This window comes from Anolis carolinensis, chromosome 5, assembly GCF_035594765.1.
Source record: "Anolis carolinensis isolate JA03-04 chromosome 5, rAnoCar3.1.pri, whole genome shotgun sequence".
Classification (NCBI taxonomy): domain Eukaryota; kingdom Metazoa; phylum Chordata; class Lepidosauria; order Squamata; family Dactyloidae; genus Anolis; species Anolis carolinensis.
In genome coordinates, this window is record NC_085845.1 from 148268649 (window position 1) to 148288921 (window position 20273).

Here is a 20273-nt window from a genome sequence, read left to right on the forward strand (position 1 = left end):
TTTTAATGTGTGTGTGTATTTATAATTATTTTATGTCCCGGCATGGAATGCTTGCCGTATATATGTTGTGCTCTGCCCTGAGTCCCCTTCGGGGTGAGAAGGACAGAATATAAATGTTTTAAATAAATAAAAAATTTACAGATCTGCTTGCCTGGTTTTCTCCCAAAAAGCTCCTGGTTTGAACATTTATAATAACTTGGGATATTCAAGCAGCATCATGGTCATGATGCTGCCTGTGACTTTTCACATCCCCTTCTTTGTTCTGAAAGGCTCCTGATACCATATGGTAGAGTAAGAAAAGTTTCCTTTGCTGAACTGCCATCTCATATGCTAATGCCACAATTTAAGTGATGCTGTCTATGCAACAGGCTTCTTTTGATATGAAAAGCACAGCTTACAACAGGTTTTTCTTCTTTTTGCTGGACAGCTCCCTTCACTTCATCTATATTATTGTACTACAGCCATATTATTAGATCACAAGTGTGTATGCGAAGGGGGCACCAGGGGACAATGACAGACAGATGAAATGGCAGTTAGAAAATGGTTGCTTTTATTATAAAAAAAAACTACAGCTTGGAAAAGTTTCTTGTTGAACTACATCTTCTATCATCCTATAATTAACCCACACATAGAGAGATTTTTGTGGGTCCATATGTGTACATTAGAAATGGGCAAAGCTAATTTATTCTGAGCACATATCTTCACTTGTACCATTATCTGCCCAACAGCTAGACCTGCAAGTGTTTTCTGGATCTGTTTTCTGAATGATGGTGTGAACTCTGTATAAGACTAAGGAATCTGTTGGTTGTAATACAGAAATTGACAAAATATTATTTATTCATTTATATGCTTACTTTTCCACTCAAAGCAGTTGAGAAAAGGTTTTTTACAGCACCAATAAAAGCACATATCAAAACATTAGTAAAACAAGAGGTTATTGTTAAAAGTGCAATCCACAGAATGAACAGTATTAAAAACAAATGCATTAAAAGATAAGAGATAAAACTTATTTAAACAGCTGTGATAAATTCTGGTGCCTGCTGTAAGTTTTAACTGTTTTATAAGGTAAAGGGTAAAGGTTTCCCCTGATGTTAAGTGCAGTCGTGTCCGAATCTGGGGGTTGGTACTCATCTCAATTTCTAAGCCAAAGAGCCGGCATTGTCCATAGACACCTCCAAGGTCATGTGGCTGGCATGACTGCATGGAACGCCGTTACCTTCCCACCGGAGTGGTACCTATTGATCTACTCACATTGGCATGTTTTATATGATAGGTTAAATTGGGTTTTTATATTGGTATATGATGTTCACCTGATTATGTATTGCGTGCAGATGTATTTATATTGGTTTTGTATTTGTAAGCCACTTTGAGTCCCACCCATGGGAGAAAAATGGGATAGAAATGAATAAATAATAATAATAATAATTTTTCTCTGATTGGACTAGAAGTACCTACAAACTCTAAATACCTTTTTCCTTCCTTTGCTTTTCTTTGAAAAAAAAAGAGGAGTTGATTGTGTCCTCTGCATGGAGTAGGTCAAGGGTGGAAATGGGCTTTTCCAGGAGATTTGCGTGGCCTTCAAGAAGTCTAAAGAAGACCTTGAGACTTTGAATTTATCATTGTGTACTCTCATTTTAGATGAAAACTTTAGGGTGAATCTATCTTGGGGTTTTCCCAGAGTGTGTGACTCACCCAAAGTCACCCAGTGATTTTTCATGGCAGAGTATGAAATCAAACTCTGATCTCTAGAGTCACAATTGAACACTCAAACCACTACATCACTCTGGATTCCCCTGACATGCTTCCTTGGGTTTTTCTTACTCGAAGAGCTCACAGACTACCCCAAAATATCATAGTTTATGGAGTGCTAAAATCGCCTTTGATCCCATAACAGAGCTGGTAAATGTCAGTGTATTAGCATGAAACCATTAAAATAAATTAATTCATTAGCATTGAAATACTAAGAGGAATGCCATAAAATTAATTCATGATAGTAATCATTAATACGTTTAATTGTTGGGTCATTAAATTAAATTCTTTTAGAATTATTAAAGAGGCTACCACCTCAATCACTCCCTACCTGAGGTAACAAATTAATTCCATTGGTGTTTGACAACTGAAATATTTAATTTTAAGTTTGCAATTTAAAATGTTAATAACAGAATATCAATGAACGTTTTGAAAGCTCTGACCAATGGGTCGAATTTAGTTTTGGAGCTGTGCTATCAAATCTTCATACTCTATTACGATGACTGAATAAAGGTTGATAAATCTCTTAAAACCATTTTCATTTTGCTTCTCAGATTTCCTCTGCTAAATTCATTCTGTCTTTTTAATTGGTGCATTTTTTTTAAAAAAAATTATAAGAAAATTGGCATGTTTTTGTATGCATTTGTTGTAACACATGAATTTCTATGTATGCTTTTCCAAATTACACTTCTCTCAGTACATAGTCATTCTTTGCTCATTTTCTCCTAATATGCACATTTGGTGTATATCCATCTTTAATATGTATGCTTTGAGTGCATTTTTTCCACTGAAAAACTTGAGATGGTTTGGGAAAGTACAAATATCAGTATCCATTTGGTGTGTTAAAGTACCACAGAGATAATATCACAATGAAATACAGGCTGGCAGCCTATTAGTGGCATATTTGGGTATACTGTAACTGTAAAAGTTATATCTGCGTATGTAAGTCATAACAGATAAAGAAAATCAGCCACTCCATCTGTTTTGACTTCCTTCTCAAACCACTTACTTGACTTCCACTTTCTCGACAGCCATTCAGTGGCCAAGTCAGGATGACAGGAAAACAAGAGCAACCAGACAATCAGACATTCCTGAAGCTGTCCGAAGGAGTCCATTGGATGTATCAGAGTCATCCAGAGGTCCAGAAGAATGTCATAATCTTCCTGATATTGGCTTTAAAAATAGGGATGGCCCTTGTCTTAATCCCCTTTCTCCCTTGCCTCTGTGACAGGTTGTCCAGACACAGAAAAGGTAAGCTGAATGAAGGCAGGGGCATGAATATCAACAGGGGATACAGGAAGAAAGAAAATAAAGGCAATGAATTCCAGTGATTTTTTTCTTACAGACCCCAAACTTATAGTGACTTATAAGATCTGTTGAGCATTTAGAAACATGGTTTAGACACCTGCCTAAAAGAGGCAGACAACATTAATAAGGGAAGGTGAATGCAATATCTATACATATAAAAGGGTAATGAAATTTCGGCCTAGGACAAAACAACAAAACTACACATCCCAGAAACACTAAACTTGGCAGCACAACCCCTCATCCATGCCTCTACATTCATAGAGCAAAACGAAAAGAAAAATAAAGTCCTAATTAGAGGGAGAGGAATAATTGTTTTTATCCAATTGCTGCCAGTTAGAAAGCTAAGCTCCGCCCACTTGGTCTCCTAGCAACCCACTCAGCCCAGGGGACAGGCAGAGTTAGGCCTCTTCCAAACTGCCTATAAAATACAGATTATCTGATTTTAACTGGGTTATATGGCAGTGTAGACTCAAGGCCCTTCCACACAGCTATATTACCCATTTCCAATGGACTTAATGTCGAGGGAAAACCTTTACCCTTTACTTTAACTACCACCAATGCCTCAATACTTTATTTCCCATACCACCATACTCCCCACAGCAACGCGTGGCCGGGCACAGCTAGTTTATATATAAAATCAGTGTTCAATTCTCTGCAGTGGTAGACATTTAGAGATTGAAGGAAACGTTTATTGGGGAACAGAATTTTTATAAGGGGGCAACAAACATCTCAAGGGACGTTTAGGGGTCCAAGAGATGTCCATGCAAATGACATCTGTGCAGCACATCTAGCTGCAAGAAAATACTTAGATGCATTGTTGTTGTGGTTGTTGTTATTATTGAGCCTTTCGCCCCATGGGGACTCAATGCGGCTAACATCTATCCACACTAAACAGGTTTAAAAAGAGCAAAAAAAGTTAAAAACCAATTAAATAATAACAACATGTTAAGGACGGTGAGCATGAAATGTATATGTATCTTGCTATAACACATAGATACATCTCAAGTGTGGCTACATTGTACAAGTATATTTCATGCAGGCTACATGATATAGATACATCACAATGAACGTATATCTTATGCCAAAGGATTCCAGCACATACTTCTTTTGGATTTTCTATATGACACTTCTGTTAAATATAAATGCACATATTTAGATAATGGATGTTTACAGCAAGTGCTCAGTGAATCTAGTTTCCTCCATGGAATCTGATTATTTCTGAGAAGGATTACGTTGTGAGGCAGTTTGTTGGAAAAACAACATATTGGCCACCAGTGCCCCACAAGTTGAAGGTCTAGTTGAAATACTTGTGTGATTGGTTTCCTCTCCCTTTCCTGCTCTAAACCATCATGCTTCATTGGAGTTCTTTGCTCCAGATATCTAATGCCTACATGAGGCAGTACACAGATACGAATTAAGTAGTATGCACCAAAAAGCCACCTTGACAGTTAATTGTTATTCAACCATTCAATTAGTTTTAATTTTGTGAGCCAATCCAAAATACGGATGGTTTGAATTAATGGAAAAGGCACCTTAAAAAACCCCCTTTGCTGCAGTGGAAGGAGTTAATTGGTGGATAGTTTGGTGGATGATTAATATCCCCAGAATGCAGCAGCTGGGCTACATTTGCTAGCACATATTAATTAAAGCAATGAGATGGCATAGTGACACTTCTCTTTGATAGAGGCCAAAGGCTATTTTGTATTCTGACAGAAATAGCTACCTTCTCCTTTCTCTGCAATATAATAAACTTCCTCGTTATATCATTGCCTCCTGAAACTATTGTCATAATCCCAATGTGGAAGGGGAAAGGTTCATAAATAGATTCAGAACTCAAAGGCATTCACCTCCAGAGGGTTTTTTTTTTTTTTGGCAAACTGCTTTTGGGGGAGGGAATTTTATGAAAGTTAACAAGGAAAATCAGAAAGGGGGGATTCAATAAAAGGAGCCAGTAATGAGAGGAGCTATGAAAACGGGAGCTGTATTGTTTTAGTTTCCAGCCTAATAAATCATATTAATTAAAAGAGAGATGTTCAATCTTCTGTTCTTATCAAGCCTACATTTTCTGAGTACAAGAACCTTTAGAAGCTAAGGGAAGATAAATTGAAAAGCCAGGCTAGAAGAAGCAAGGGAGAAAAAGAATAGGGCAAATCCTAATCACACAGGGTTACTAGCAATTCCATAAATCATCTGATCTAGTCTGACCTCAGTGGCATCACCTGCAGAAATATTGGCCTGATCTGCATTCACTCTCCTCTGCTCCAAACAAACAACATAGGGGCAAGGCTGAGCATCATTATCCTTTCAGCATCAGTCCTTGGAGAAGTAGCTTTTTTAAAATACTGAAAAGACATTGTACTGATCCCTTCATCTTTGCTACAAAGTAGATTCCATCTCTTAGAAACCTATCTTGTTTGGATAAGGACTAGGTTCTGCTCTTTATATTTCTGTTTGTCTTCTGGATATTCAGAAAAATCAAGGTAAAGATCTTGGGCTTGTCCACATGGGTAGAATAGTTTTCATTCACTATGACATTGCTCCATGACATCCATGGTCTTTATCAAGGAGTAAATCGGGTTAATCCCGTTTGCCCAAAACACCAGAAAAATCCTACAGTTTGGACAGCATGACCTGATGCAGACATGAGCTGAGAGTGAGATTTTGGTTGTATATAAGAAACAGCCTTATATTTTTACTAGCTTTGCCCGGCCACGCGTTGCTGTGGCTTTGTTGGCCAGGTGGAATAGCAGTGAATAGCCTTGTAGCCTCAAAGCCTGGCCGTTTTCTGGAGTAGCTGGAGTAGCACCCTCAATTAAAGAGCCGCTGTGAAGCCTGGCTACTTCCTTTGTAGGGGAATCATTATTTGACCAGATTGAATTGCACTGAATAGTCTTGCAGCTTAAAGGCCTGGCTGCTTTCTACATAGGGCATCCTTGCTAGGCTAGGTTGAATGGGATGGAGTAGCCTCGTGGCTTCAAATGAATTTGGAAAAAGAATCAGATATTCCAAGTTGGTATGCTATCTTTGAGAATATCCTTTTTCCAGTTGCTGACCATCCAATTAGAGAAGATGAGGACAAGAAAGGAAGGGCTAGTGGTAAAGGACATAGTAAATAGCCAGATTCACCATCCTTCTCATTCTTTTATACAACAAATAGATGATGATGATGATGATGATGATGATAGATAGATAGATAGAGAAGGATGATATGCAGTGATGTAATTCTGTACAACTGCAGTAGAATCTCTGAGTCACATGAACCCATATATGTGGAAGCCCTATAAATAAACATTTCCCATTTTATTTCTAACTGAAGACACCATATTTCTAGGAATATCTGATTCCTCCATGACACGTCTATGGTCAGTGTAAAATTATACTTGGGGCCTACAAATTCCTAGAGAAAATATAAGAATTAATTGTGCAAATAATAAAATTCATAAAAGTTAACAAGTTTGGATAGTCAACTTGTGACGGCGCGAGTGGCGCCATCTATATGTCAAACTATAAGTTTCAAGATTTGAATTGTATCATGTCTGATTTTGCCCTTACCCTGTAAATGCAGTTGGATTGGTTATTTATATCTGTCAATCAATGTTGTGTGTACCTGTTATATTGCTTACTCAGCTAAACTGTTTGGCTCCACCTCTTCCTGGAGTAGGACTGTGTTTCCTCCTTTTCATTCCACGAGCAAGCTCTCTATCGGATGGACGTGAAAGAGAGGCTTGGCTCTGAAAGCCCTTCAAAAGTTACCTCTCAGCACCAATTCTGAGGTTCTTACCCTTGGGACTCACACTTCATGTTCAGGGCCAACCTGAACAACGTTGAGGAGTCTCAAGCGCCTTCACATCAGTCCTTTGGCAACAGAGGAAGACTCTTGTCTTCAGATATAGGTCATTGGACTGAGGCTGAGTTTGCTCCGGCATTCACAGCCAGAGAAAGAGGGATCTGGACAAGCTTCATGGACTTAAACAATCAAAGACTGTAATGTATATTTTCTTTTACCCCCCTTGTGAAGAATAAACCCAGTTTTTGAGTTAACTTCAGTGTTTTGGTCCTTGGGAGTTCCAGTTTCCCTAAAGGAGGGCAAGAAGCAATCCCCTGGGGAAAGATGTCACGTCCATGCCTCTTTCACTAAGAGTACAGCCCCAGGCGCGACGGCACACAACTGTACTATTAATTGCAATGGCACAAGCCTAGGAGGACTTTCATTTAGATTTTCCTCTAGTGTTTTATGAAGTACATTATCTTGAAGTTAACAAAGCAATAAGACAATATGAAAATGCAGCCATCTAGCTAAACTCTGGTTATTGTAAACTACTTTGTTCAAATTTTGTGGTGGATTATACTCATTGTTCTTTTGTTTCTTTCCAAGAACACAGAGTGAAAAGAAGAGAGGGACATTTCCACATTTCATATGTAATTACTGCTATTAGAAAAACATTAAATGTGTGCATAAAAGTAGTGATAAGCAGCATCCACTTTGGACACATTGCAAGTCCAGCATGAGGAGCAGCTAACAGCACTCCAGGCTTTGTCCTAGCAAATCTACTGAAACCAGTTCTCTAAGAAGGACCTTCCAGAAACCCCCCCCCCTCACCTGTCTGTTTTTAGACAGCATTTGATGAAACTGGCATGTGTGAATATCCCTTCTAAGTGAAGTCAGTCTGCCAATTTCATCAAATTCTGCCAAAAGGAATTTTTCCACCAATCAAATATATGGTAAATTGTCCAATTTTCCATGTCATGTAATGGGAAGATGTACAAAGCTTGAATTTTTCTGAAGTGAGGCCATTCTTAAAACCCTAGAGAAAACAGGTCATAGTCAAAGCAGTCCAAATTCGAGTTGGCCCCTCTTCTGAAACACTGAAGTGTTGTTCAATCTGAATACTTAATTTCAATGTGCATGCCAACACAAAACAGAATCGCCTTTGGCACAGGAAAGTTTAATACCACTGGACTACCAGAGTTGCAAATCCACCCCCCCCCCCATTCTCTTTATCACAGGCAAAGTTTATAAATAATGCATTTTCCTTTGTATTTGAGAACAGGATGAGTTACTTCCCTGCTAGTCAAAAGTGTATTTTTGGATAAAAAGAAAATATTAGTGCTGCAGTTCAAACCACATTTAAGCAGGAGCATAATGGGAATTACCTTTGAAAAACATACACAATTCAGCCAGGCAATAAAATAGAGAAGGGAATTAATTTTAGTTGCCTTGATGGCCTCCTTCATTTCTCTTTTTAGAAAGCAGGTAGAGATAGCAATTTACACCCTGAAATCTTTGCTTAGCAGAGGGAAATGTTGCTATGTTGGATGAATTTTGTCAACAGGAATGGGCATAGAAACATAGTGAATTCTCAGTCTAAAGTGGTGAAATTCAAATTGGACTGGATCACTATCCAAAGGAATCTTGTAGTTGAGAAAAAGAATTGGTAGCTTCAGCTTTCTAGACTTAAGTTGCATCTGATGAAGTAGACCTAAGTCTATGATAGCCTATGCTAAGAACTGCTTTCTCTCAGCCTCAAAGATGCTTCAAAATCTCACTCTAAAGCTGCTTGGTTGACTAAATTTCAGCTTTCACTACAATTAGAGCTTCAGAAAAGAAGAGAATGTGTGAATATGAATGTTGTAATAAAGAAACTCTTCTTCAGATTAAATCAGGATTTTTTTTGTTGATTTCTGTACACTCATAGTTCTCTTTAATTTTATGGAGTTCACCACTTCCTTCTGCCCAACTGTGGTTTTAACCATCATGTCCTTGCATTGAACTTATTAGTCTCCACGTTCAGATTTTGTCATGAAATATACATTGAGTTAGACTAGCAATGTATGAAGTCTACAACATCGTAGGAATGGGAAAATATTTTTAAATGGTCAAAACTCTGTTTCTTGAGTATCAGAAAACCCAGACAAAGAAATCCTGGACTGATGAGAATTTCTGCAGTTCAGGACTTATTTTGTGAAAAATTCATATAGTGGGAGTACTTTGCACAGAAAAAGAATATACTTTTTGGCAATTTTAAAAAATAATTTTGCATAGAAGTTTTGTTTTAAAACCAGTTTCCTGCACAGAAAATTCTGCTTTTTATATGATATATATATATATATATATATATATATATATATATACAGTAAAGTCTCACTTATCCAAGCTAAACGGGCCGGCAGAAGCTTGGATAAGCGAATAACTTGGATAATAAGGAGGGATTAAGGAAAAGCCTATTAAACATCAAATTAGGTTATGATTTTACAAATTAAGCACAAAAACATCATGTTAAACAACAAATTTGACAGAAAAAGTAGTACAATATGCAGTAATGTTATGTTGTAATTACTGTATTTATGAATTTAGCACCAAAATATCACGATATATTGAAAACATTGACTGCAAAAATGGCTTGGATTATCCAGAGGCTTGGATAAGTAAGGCTTGGATTAGTGAGACTCTACAGTATATATATATATATATATAGAGAGAGAGAGAGAGAGAGAGAGAGACAGACAGACAGAGAGAGAGAGACATTTTGGGAATGCATTCTTAAGCATTAGGGTTGTCCGATCGATGGAAAAATTGTTTCAATTCTCGTTTCTAAAGTAGGGGGTGCCGGCTCTTCACCCAAAATTTTTGGATATTTACAAAAATTCGTAATGTTTCTAAAATGTTTCTAAAATGGTGGACGCGCATGCGCAATCGCCAAAAAACAGGAAACCGGGGGGGACTTTTCTCGGGGTCTCCCGCCCACATTTCTTGAGCTATTCTCATCAAATTTGGTACAGTGGGAGAACACATTCCACACTCTTTGCTCAACAAATTGCAGAATGTTCCTGTCTCCTATGATTTTTGGCGAATTTTTATAACTTTTTATAATATACTATTTTTTTATATTTTAAGAAACCTGTTCCTGTTTTGAAAGTCTTACTTCCTGTTCAATTGGGTTCTTCACTGTGAAAGTCCCTCTTTTCTATTTGTGTATATTTGTTGCTGTGGCCGGAAATCAGCGAAAATGGTGGTCATTTGCAGAAACTGGAAACCCCCCACTCCTATCTAAAAATAGGTGATATTTCAGCTTCCTAAGACATGGGAGCTCGTGTCCCACTCCCTTGTGACCTGAGCCCCACACCACACACCCTGCCCCTATCTAATAAAAAGCGGTGGCCGGGTTTTTTTTTTTGTGCAACAAGGAAAAGGGGTGCACACATTCCTTTGCAGGCTTGGAAAGCCTTATATGGGTTTTATTGCTTTCTTCCAGAAAACTTTGCAAAGGAAAGGCAAAAAGTCTACCTCAAAAAGGAAAAGCACCCCAAATCTCTGGGGTTACAGGGAAAGAAGCAGTGCACACACTCCTTTGCAGGCTTGGAAAGCCTTATATGGGTTTTATTGCTTTCTTCCAGAAAACTTTGCAAAGGAAAGGCAAAAAGTCTACCTCAAAAAGAAAAAGCACCCCAAAAGCCCCAAAGCTAGCGGTTACAGGGAGGGACGCAGACTCCTTTGGAAAATAAAAATTCCCAACATCCACAGCAAGGACTCTGCCCCAAGCCCCAAGCCAATTTCCCCCCAACACAATATCTAACCGGCAACAACCAGCCACTTTGCCCTCTCAGCTTCACGGCGCGCGCGCGAACCACCCTCTCTCCTCGGTATCCCAACCCAGAGAATGGCTTGGCTCCGTGCGGAGGCGATTTTTATAGCGATTCTACACATCGACGGGAGGACGCTAGCCCCCACCTTTTTTAGCCATCGTGGAAGACTCTGATTGGCAGGGAGCGGGAGCCATGTTAGGCTGCGCTAGGCTCCCGTTCATGTTAGGTTGCAGAAACTATATATATATATATATATATATATATATATATATATATATATATATTTAAAAAAATTTGGAAGGAAAAAAATTAACGAAAATTTTAAGACACAATTACAGAATGGGCCAACGATGGATCGTATTACATTGCCAGTTGCGCCCAGGGAAAACGTTTCAATACTCGTGTCAAAAACCGGGAACATAACGAAATTATAACGGTATGACAATTTTTACGACGATATGGACAACCCTATTAAACATAGCATTTTCTCATAGGAAAACATCATTTTCTATGCAAAAAAGTGGTATTTCAGGACAGAAACAATACATTATGTGTTGAAAATATTGTGTCCTGTGCACAGTAATGATGTTTTCTGGACAAAAACACAATTGCAAAATTTGCACAGAAATAATCCCAAATTGTGCAGTTTTGATGGCACAGTTGGAATAAAAATGCTACAAATACTCATTGGTTCAAGAATGAAACTAATGAAGAATTGCATCCCTACAACATTGTCACTGCTGTGTTAAATTTCAGCCACTTGCCCTTCATAGTTTAACAAACAAAAATGTCTCAACAAATCTAATTGGAGTGCTTGTCTCCGCCAATAAAATGCATTGAGATAAAAATCTTTGCCTCCATTTCCCAGTGAAGCAGAACTGAAATGTTCTGGTTGCCAGAAGCTTGGCTGCATTCAGGGGGAAACAAGATTTCTTCTTTTGCAATGGACACTGAAATATTAATCAGGGTCAGAAGATATCCTATCCTTAACAGAAGACATGAACCCAACTATCTCTTCATCAGAATTTCTCGCTGCCAATTTTGTCACTCAAATATTGTGGAAAAGGGGCTTAGAATATGTCTGGTTGCCGTGGGAACAATGCATATTTACTGAACAGTTTTAGGAAACAGGAGGCATAGAAAGTAATGGTAAGAAATTCAGCAAATTTCAGAAATGAACCAAAGATCAGTGGAGTCTATATCCTTTGCTTCTGATTCTTCTTGATAGCAAGATTTTGGTTGATTGGATTATATTCACAGTAACAGTGTACTTAGTGAACCATTTGAACATATTTGAACAAAATAATCCACCTTGGATTCCATTCTAGGAGAATAAGCTTTTTATGCCATATTATATGTGCACACATACACATATACAAAAACATTTTTCTTTTTTATCTATAATTTTCAGTTATCTCCGTCCCCATCTCTCCTTTGTACTATTCTTATACTCAGCTTTCAGTTTTCTATTGAAGAAGAGCTAGAATTTATTTATCTATTTATTTATTTAATTAATTTATATACAGCTCTTCTCCCCCAGGGCAGAAATAGTGGGCTGTGGCCATGTACAAGTAGAACATTTGATTTATTTTATTGTAAACTGCCAGAAGCAGTCCTAAAGAGTCTTAAAGTATCACAGTAGATCATAAATAAGAAATGGAGAAAAATTTGGGATGGGGATTGGCAAATTTATCAGTTCCAAACATTCACATTCTGTCAATTCTGATCAAAATTGAATTGAAACACATTTTTCAGTCATCCGTAATTTAGATAACTGTATACATGCACATCTGCCTAGATGGAAAATAAGTGACAGGACGTGTATCTGTAACATCTTCGTGATATGAAGTAGTCTTGTATCATTACAGAATCTAGGCTGGCCTATCCGTTGTAGCATGGAAGAATTTCACAAATGAGCCATTGAACAACTGGAAATTAAAAGCATTTTCAGTAATCAGCAACATTGTGCAGCTGCGTCACAGTCTATTCCCCTATTTTAATTGCTGAAAATTGCTCTTGTGCTCCAGTTTAATTTCAGCAGCAATACATGAAATAATCTGTCTCCAAAAAAACTTGTTAAGACATTGCTAAAGATTATGCGGGCAAGGCTGGCAAAGTTGTTTATGACAATTCCCTAGAAGCCATGTCTAATAAGGAGCATGGTATTTATTTCATTAGTGTCATGTATCCCATGACACCTATTTGCTAATAATGTTGACATGCTTTGTTGCTGCCAAGCAAAAGCCTCTCTAAACAATGATGGGTAAGGTTGTACTATCAATATGATTAATGGGATACAGTGCTTGAGAACCTCCAGATGCACAGGTTTCTTTGAAATTGATAAATTTGGCAAACAAGCAACTGCAGGGAAAGGTTTGTGAAGATTTCATCCTTCATTGTGGAATGCACATGAACATATATATTCACACAGTTAATTTCAGGAAATTCACAGTGGAAATTAAAATGTCAGGTAGCCCCAGTTATGTCCAGTGCTACAGTCAGCAAGTGACCCAAGAGTCTGGTGCTTGGAAGGCAAAGAGTTGCAGGGTAATCAGTCCAGACCAAGTCAGTCCCATGTTATACAGCAGGGAAGTATGAGAATAAGATTGTCAACCAATCAAGAAATTGTTACACCAAGCCAATAATCCAGATAAATGAAACCAATAAAAACTAAGACAGAGAGTGGTCAGTGATAGCCATCCAAGATCAAGAGCATGGGAATTCCAAGAGTATGACCAGTCACTGAGACAAAATGGTTGGAAGGAAGAAAGACACCAGGGAGCTGCTGGAAGATGCATAGGCAGTTGCCTCTGATCACTAGATGTCCAATGAGTCAGTCTTTCCTTTTTTAAAAATGCTGGGCCATTATCACAGAAGAGGCTTATCTCTTCTGTGATCTTCAAAGGAAAGAGATGCAGCCTTAGTGTCTGCCATATTGTACTACAGATTGGCCCCCAGTTGCCTCAGCTCCTTGGAGAGACTGCTATTATCTTAAGTCATAAACTCCTGGCAACCTAATTTTTTTGTCTGATTCTTCAGATACCAGAGGTTGGGTTATGTCAAATTTCTTGGTATTTATTAGAGTACTGGGAGAGAATAAAAATCATGTATTGGTGCTAAGCTCTGGAAGCTTCCTGAGGGTGTCAAGAACTGATATTGCTCTGCCATGTGTATTGGGGGAAGCATTGTATGAAAGCCAGATATTTCACACAAAGCACTTATGTTCTTTGACCATTCCATTACTATACGATACCAAGTATATATGTATGTGTACACACCTGTACATTTATGGTGATCCCATTCATTTCATACAATTTTCTTAGTCAAGATATAGTAGATATTAGGCATGTGTGATCAATAAAAAACATTTCAAAAGTCACTATAAAATTAGGGGGTACCAGCATTTTGTTTATAAAGTGTTTCTATCATTAGTGAAAATTTTGTTATTGTAATGAGTGTAATGAAATGTCGTTACTTTCATTATAGTAATTGCTCAAGATGCATTAACCTCTGTTAGCTTATCAGATTTCAGAATATTTTACATATCCATGGATTTTTGGGGGGATTTTCAAATTTTTTATAAACAACATTTTTTTAAAAAACCACGAGATATCTCCCTGAATTTTGTATGCAATGACAGGAGATAACAGGGGATCATTCCCCAACTTTCAGAAATATTCATACATCTACTAATTTTAGGAAATATTTGAAAGTTTTGACATTTTTAAAAAGCCACAACAGCTATGTCCTTGAATGTCTTTCATACTAACCAATACAACTTCCATTTAGGGATTTCTTCCCAGCCCAGCACAGAGATTTACTTACTAGAAGTATCAGTAAGTGCTCCTCTTTATTGGAACTCGGCTGCTACAGAGGGACAAATCTCTCCAGTATCCTGACTGGGGCTTTCTGATGCTGAGCAGAATTCTGGGAAATGTAGTTTAGGGCATGGCCTTTTGAATTCTCTGGCAAAGGACTCCTTGCCTTCCCAAACTACATTTCCCAGAATTCTGTGCTTTCTCAGTCTCTTTCCCAGTGATCTCTGCTTTGTCCCTGCTGCTTGCCTCTCCTAATGGCAAGAGGTCAATAATTTAAAAAGGAAAGGCAGCCTTTTTGGCTTTGCTTTGCTTTCTTGCACTGTAATTGAAACTAACTTTGGAAGGCTTCCAAGATTTACAAAATTCAAACAAAAAAGTATTGAGTAATTTCAATTCTGAAGTTTTTGGTGCTAGCCATGCCCACACATTCGATATTGCATTGTAAGTACTGTACTAATTTTGATACGACTTATGACAATCAATAAAAAAATCACACCCATAGTAGATATGATTTTTGCCATCTTTTCAAATATAGCCTGTAGCACCTGATATTCACTGGTGATCTCCCATCTGATCCATATAATAATGCTGGGGTTAAAATAAACTGTAGGATGTTAGTAGGAAAAAAAGACTGAGAATGCATCGACAATGTAGAATAAATGCAATTTGACACTACTTTTATCTGCCATGGCCCAATGCTATGGGATCCTGGAAACTGTAGTTTGGTAAGGCACTGGCACTCTTCAGCAGAGAATGCTAAAGACGATGCAAAAAAACAATGATTTCATAGCACTAAGCTATAGTAGTTAAAATGGCAGCAAATTGCATTAAGTGTAGGTGCACCTTGAGAGAAGGGTAGGGGAACATCCTTATATCAGTCTTCAACAAACTGGTGCCCTCTACTGGCATTGGGTTAAATTTACTTCCTATCATCTGCAGCCAGCAAACCCAAAGATCATGTTGTTAGGAATGATGGTCATGTAATCTGACAAATTGAGAGTTTGTGGAAGGCTGTGTTACATTACTACTGGCTAAAACCTGACTAGAATAATACATATAAATTTAAGACTTTTTAGTGATCACCACAACAATGTTAGCTAGTGCAGGATTGTGCCCAGATCAACCTAAGGTCAGATCAGACAACTTAATTAGCATTCATGTGGTTTAATGCTCTCATTGCTAATCACCCAATTAGTGCCCCAGACTTCTTTTAACAGCAAAAGTGCTAATCTTCAATTCAGCTCCATTGTGGGCAATTACTTGCTTAGTGCTGACAGGTGCTAATCAGAATTTAAACACTTAATTGCATAAGAATAGGCATCTCATCCAGAATGAAGGGACGAGATGTGTACATGGAATGAGAGATATTTCATCAATGGTGCAATCCTGCACAGTCATTTCTTGAGAGCAAGGGAACTTCCTGTACTTTCACAATGATGCATAGAATGGCTCCATCAAAGTATCTTTCATGTACTATCTCAGTAACTGGTGATCCATTCACATCCAATTCTACTACCAAGCCAAAGCAAGCAAATGTATATTTCAAGTATATTTTTGAGACCATGGGTCTTTCAAGATTGGCTGATATCTCTGAAGATCACAATTTTTTTTTGCAAGAAAATTAAAATAAACCGAGGCGAACCTGTGATCATTCTATATACAGGCAGTCCCCGAGTTATAAACATCTGACATACAAATTACTCACAGTTAAGAATGGGGGTTAGACAAAAGGAAGTTAGAGAAATATACCCCTCGGCGGGGACATTCACTCCTGGAAGAGTTGTCATGGGGAAACACTGTCTTCATTGAAGCTTTATCACCAATCCTTGTTTCCACAACAAACTTTTTTTTTCAAAATCCAGTTGTCACAGGAACAGAAAGTGAGGTGAAATCTTCTGACCAGGGGCACAGTTAGCAAAACAAACACCACAGGAGAAGTTGTCCACCCTTCCCTATGCTAGATATATATTTTTGGCTGGAGTTTTACTAAAAATGTATCTGTTCTGACTTACATACAAATTCAACTTAAGAACAAACTGACTGAACCCCCCGAGACCCTATGGGAGATGGTGGTGGGGTATAAATAAAGTTGATGATGATGATAATGATGATGATTATTATTTCATTTATTTATAAATTAATGATTGTATTGAACATAAACCCTTTAAAAATGACAAGATCTAACAGCAGAGTCAGGATTACAATGGGTGCAAGAGGATTTAAACCATTCATATGTAAGTCTGATGAAAATTATTTCTCGATACTTCTCCCCATCCACCCCACTGATATTTGCATTGGGAAAAAAGCTCCCATTGACAAGTGTTAATCCTGCTTGGGTGACTCCGCAGTGAATGTTTATAATTTTAAAATATATACACTGCAGTATACTAATGGAATAATTTATTTCATATGCTCTTTATCTTGGGCCTTACTGTTTAAAAGTACAGCAGAAAAATATATCACTCACACACACAGAGTCACATTCAAAGGGTAAAAAAAATGGTTATCTATGTTTGCCATTTTTTTCCAGCTCTTTCATCATGACTAAGTTGAACAACAAGAAAAAGAGACATCAAAATTGGGGTTTCTCAAAGTTTCCAGATATGCTCAAAGTAACACCCCACTATATAATATTACTGCATGACCCCATCACTCAGGTAAGAAGCAGGAGTTAAGTCTGAATATGGAAAGCACGGGAATGTTCTATAAATTGATGTTCAGCCAAAGCAGCAGCCAGCTCACCCCGTCCTGTCAATCTTTGGACTGGCACACAGAGCTGTAGACAAGCAGCTTGGGAGCACAATTTTATGCATAATTGTGCCCAACTGTCATATTGCTCCGTTTTTCTCTAAAGACTTTTGGGAGGTGGTTGGCAATTTAGCAGGCCAGATAATAAGAAAAGCATGTTCTGCCAGGCTCAATTTTGCTAAGAATGAGAAAGTGTAAGATAGCCAATGAACTAATGAGCAATGATTAAAATGTGGAAATAATCCAATGTTTCTATTGCATTAAATTCAACTCTGTCCTTTTGATTGTTTTGGCAATATCTATCAGTTAAGTGGAATCTCTTGTCATATTTAGTAAAAACACATAAAATCCAATACAATAGCTGTATTTTTAAAGCACCCAAGAAAAGAGCAAGGCAGTTAGAAGAGCAGTCACATTTTAGAGTCATTACTTGCACATCACCATATATTCTGAACAGAGGGTGGGTGATACATTTATTTGGTACACATTTTAATGCAGATTATTCAATTTACATTTTTCAGAACTGAGCATGGACCTGGTCGCTCTTGCAATTTGATGTCCTTACATCTCTGACATGGATGAAGTATATAAATGAAAATGCACTGAAAAAGCAAAATGGATTGCAAACAAAATTTTGACATGTTAAAAACTGAATGAATTGGGAAGATGTGCACTAATAGGCACAATGGAAGAAATTGCTCCAAAAAATAGATGCACATTTCCAGGTGGCAAATCATAATTGTATCGTGTGAAAGGGCCCATCATGAATGATAATAGCTCTATTCTATGGAATCCTGGGATTTATAATTTAAGAAGGTGCATCTAGAATTCTCATATTTTGTGTCTCCCAGCTTTACAAACCCCAGGATTCCATAGGCTGGAACCATGCAATGGAATCATAGTGCCATAACTGAGGAGCACAACTGGTATCCTGCTGAAATAATTACTTTAAAAAAACCCTGAAATAATGAACTAAATCCAATTTTGCTGTCCAGCTGGAGGTTACCTATTCAACCATTGGCATCCTTGATTGAGTCTATTCTCCTGTAATGCACTTTTCCTCTTTTTGCTACTGCCTTTCCTTTATTATTACCTTTTCTAATGAATCTTGTGTTCTCATCACATGTACAAAGTATTGTTTTCTCTCAATTTAGTTCATGTAGCTTCTGGGGAGAGTTTTAATTTGATTTGTTCTTTGACCCATTGCCCACCTTTTTGACAGTGGTATCTTTTTGAAAGTGGTGTCCTCCAGCAGCAGGGAATTTCCCATCCCATCTCACTCAACCTTTTTTCTGCTGCTCTGGAAAGTGTAATAGGAGGTTGAACAAAGATATACTCATCAATGGGTGCAGGCTTAAGCACCTGTACTTCGCCAAAGACATAGTTTTAATCATGCATACAACCTTAGAAGTCTCCAGCATGTCTAGCAAGCTGTGAAGCAGAAGTTGGTCAATTGGATTAAAGATGAACATGCAAAAGATGAAGGTACTCAGAAACAACTTCACAGAGGGTGCTACAGTGACAGTAGATGGCATTGACCTGAAATGTAGAATAATACAGTGTTCCCTCGTTACTTCGCGGTTCACTTTTCTTGCCCTCGCTGTTTCGCGGGTTTTCAATATATATTAATGTACACCATGTATCAGAGTATTTTCCCTGTTTTGCAGGTTTTGGGGGAGGAAGCCAGGGGGTGGGCTTATAAGAAAGGGTTTTGGAAGGGGGGAAAAGGGAGAAATAAAGGGAGAGGGGGAGGGGAGGGAAGAGTTGGAAATAAAAAAGGGTTATTTAGCTTCCATTCTTCTTCTCTGCCAGTGTACTGTATATTGTAACTGCTAAAATAAAGTATAAATATTAAAATAAATATAGTGTCCCTACTTTGCACATTTTCACTTATTGTGGGTGGTCCTGGAACGTAACCCCCACGATAAGTGAGGGAACACTGTACGTCTACCTCAGAGGGCTGTTGACATCAAAGAATGAACTGAAGCCATAGTTGAACAGACACAGGAAAGCAGGATAGGCTGGTTATAATTCCATTAAAGCTGCTGCGGACTCAATTTGAAGGAGATCTCTATGAGTTCAATTGCTCAACTCGACTGTCCTACCTGCCCTATACTATGGTGCAGAGACATGGACAATGATGAAAGCTCTCTCAGAATAACTATGTGTCACATATGCCTCTCTTGAAAGACAGCTCATTGGGATGTCTTCTCTGAGCACAGAAAGAGTGTGGACTGCACAATGAGGATGTTCGAAAAATATCAAAAATGAAAGATCCTCTAAGCCACATTGCCTAACTCAAACATCGATTTGCAAGCCACATGATGCGCATTACAGATGGGTGCTGGAGCAATGACATGGCAACATGGTACCCAAGGGGATAGATGAGACCTCTTGGTCATCCTCCCACCTGATGGTCTGATTCATTCCATATGGCATGAGAGAGACGAACATGGTCGTATAATGGTACACTGGTCAACTCATGCTCAAAATAGATACGAATGGAGGTGATTAGAGAAAATGTGATCTGTGCAAAAGCTGAGAAACGGATCGTCTAAGTCAGGGGTTTTTAAAGCAGAGGGCCGGTCCATAATCCTTCAGACTGTTGAACAAATTCCTATGCACACTGCATATGTCTTATTTGTAGTGCAAAAACAACAACAACAATGAAAAAAATACAATATTTAAAAATAAAAAACAATTTTAACCAACTCGAACCGATCAGGATTTCAATGGGAAGTGTGGACCTGCTTCTGACCAACAAGATAGTCAAGTTAATTAGGATTATTGTTGTTGTGTGCCTTCAAGTCATTTCAGATTTTGGGCGAGCCTAAGTCAAAATTTATTTATTTATTATTTATTTATTTACTACATTTATATCCTGTCCTTCTCACCCCGAAGGGGACTCAGAGCGGCTTACAATTTATATCTATATACAATATATTATATTATTAGCATAGAACAATATTAGCATTATATGTTACTATATTGAATTATACCACTATATTGTAATATTATTAGTAATATTACATGTAATATATAATATATAATTAATATTATTATATG

The 20273-nt window shown here is 37.9% G+C and overlaps 1 long non-coding RNA gene across 2 annotated transcripts in view; it reads left to right on the forward strand.

Moving 5' to 3' along the window:
• The window catches only part of LOC134299510 (uncharacterized), a 32976-nt gene extending 13908 nt beyond the window's left edge, over positions 1-19068 (forward strand). For both annotated transcript variants that reach the window (XR_010006730.1, XR_010006729.1), the window contains exons 2-3: positions 16990-17116; positions 17729-19068. This is a non-coding gene — a long non-coding RNA (uncharacterized LOC134299510). The remainder of the gene's footprint in view (positions 1-16989; positions 17117-17728) is intronic.
• Positions 19069-20273: the final 1205 nt, after the last annotated feature.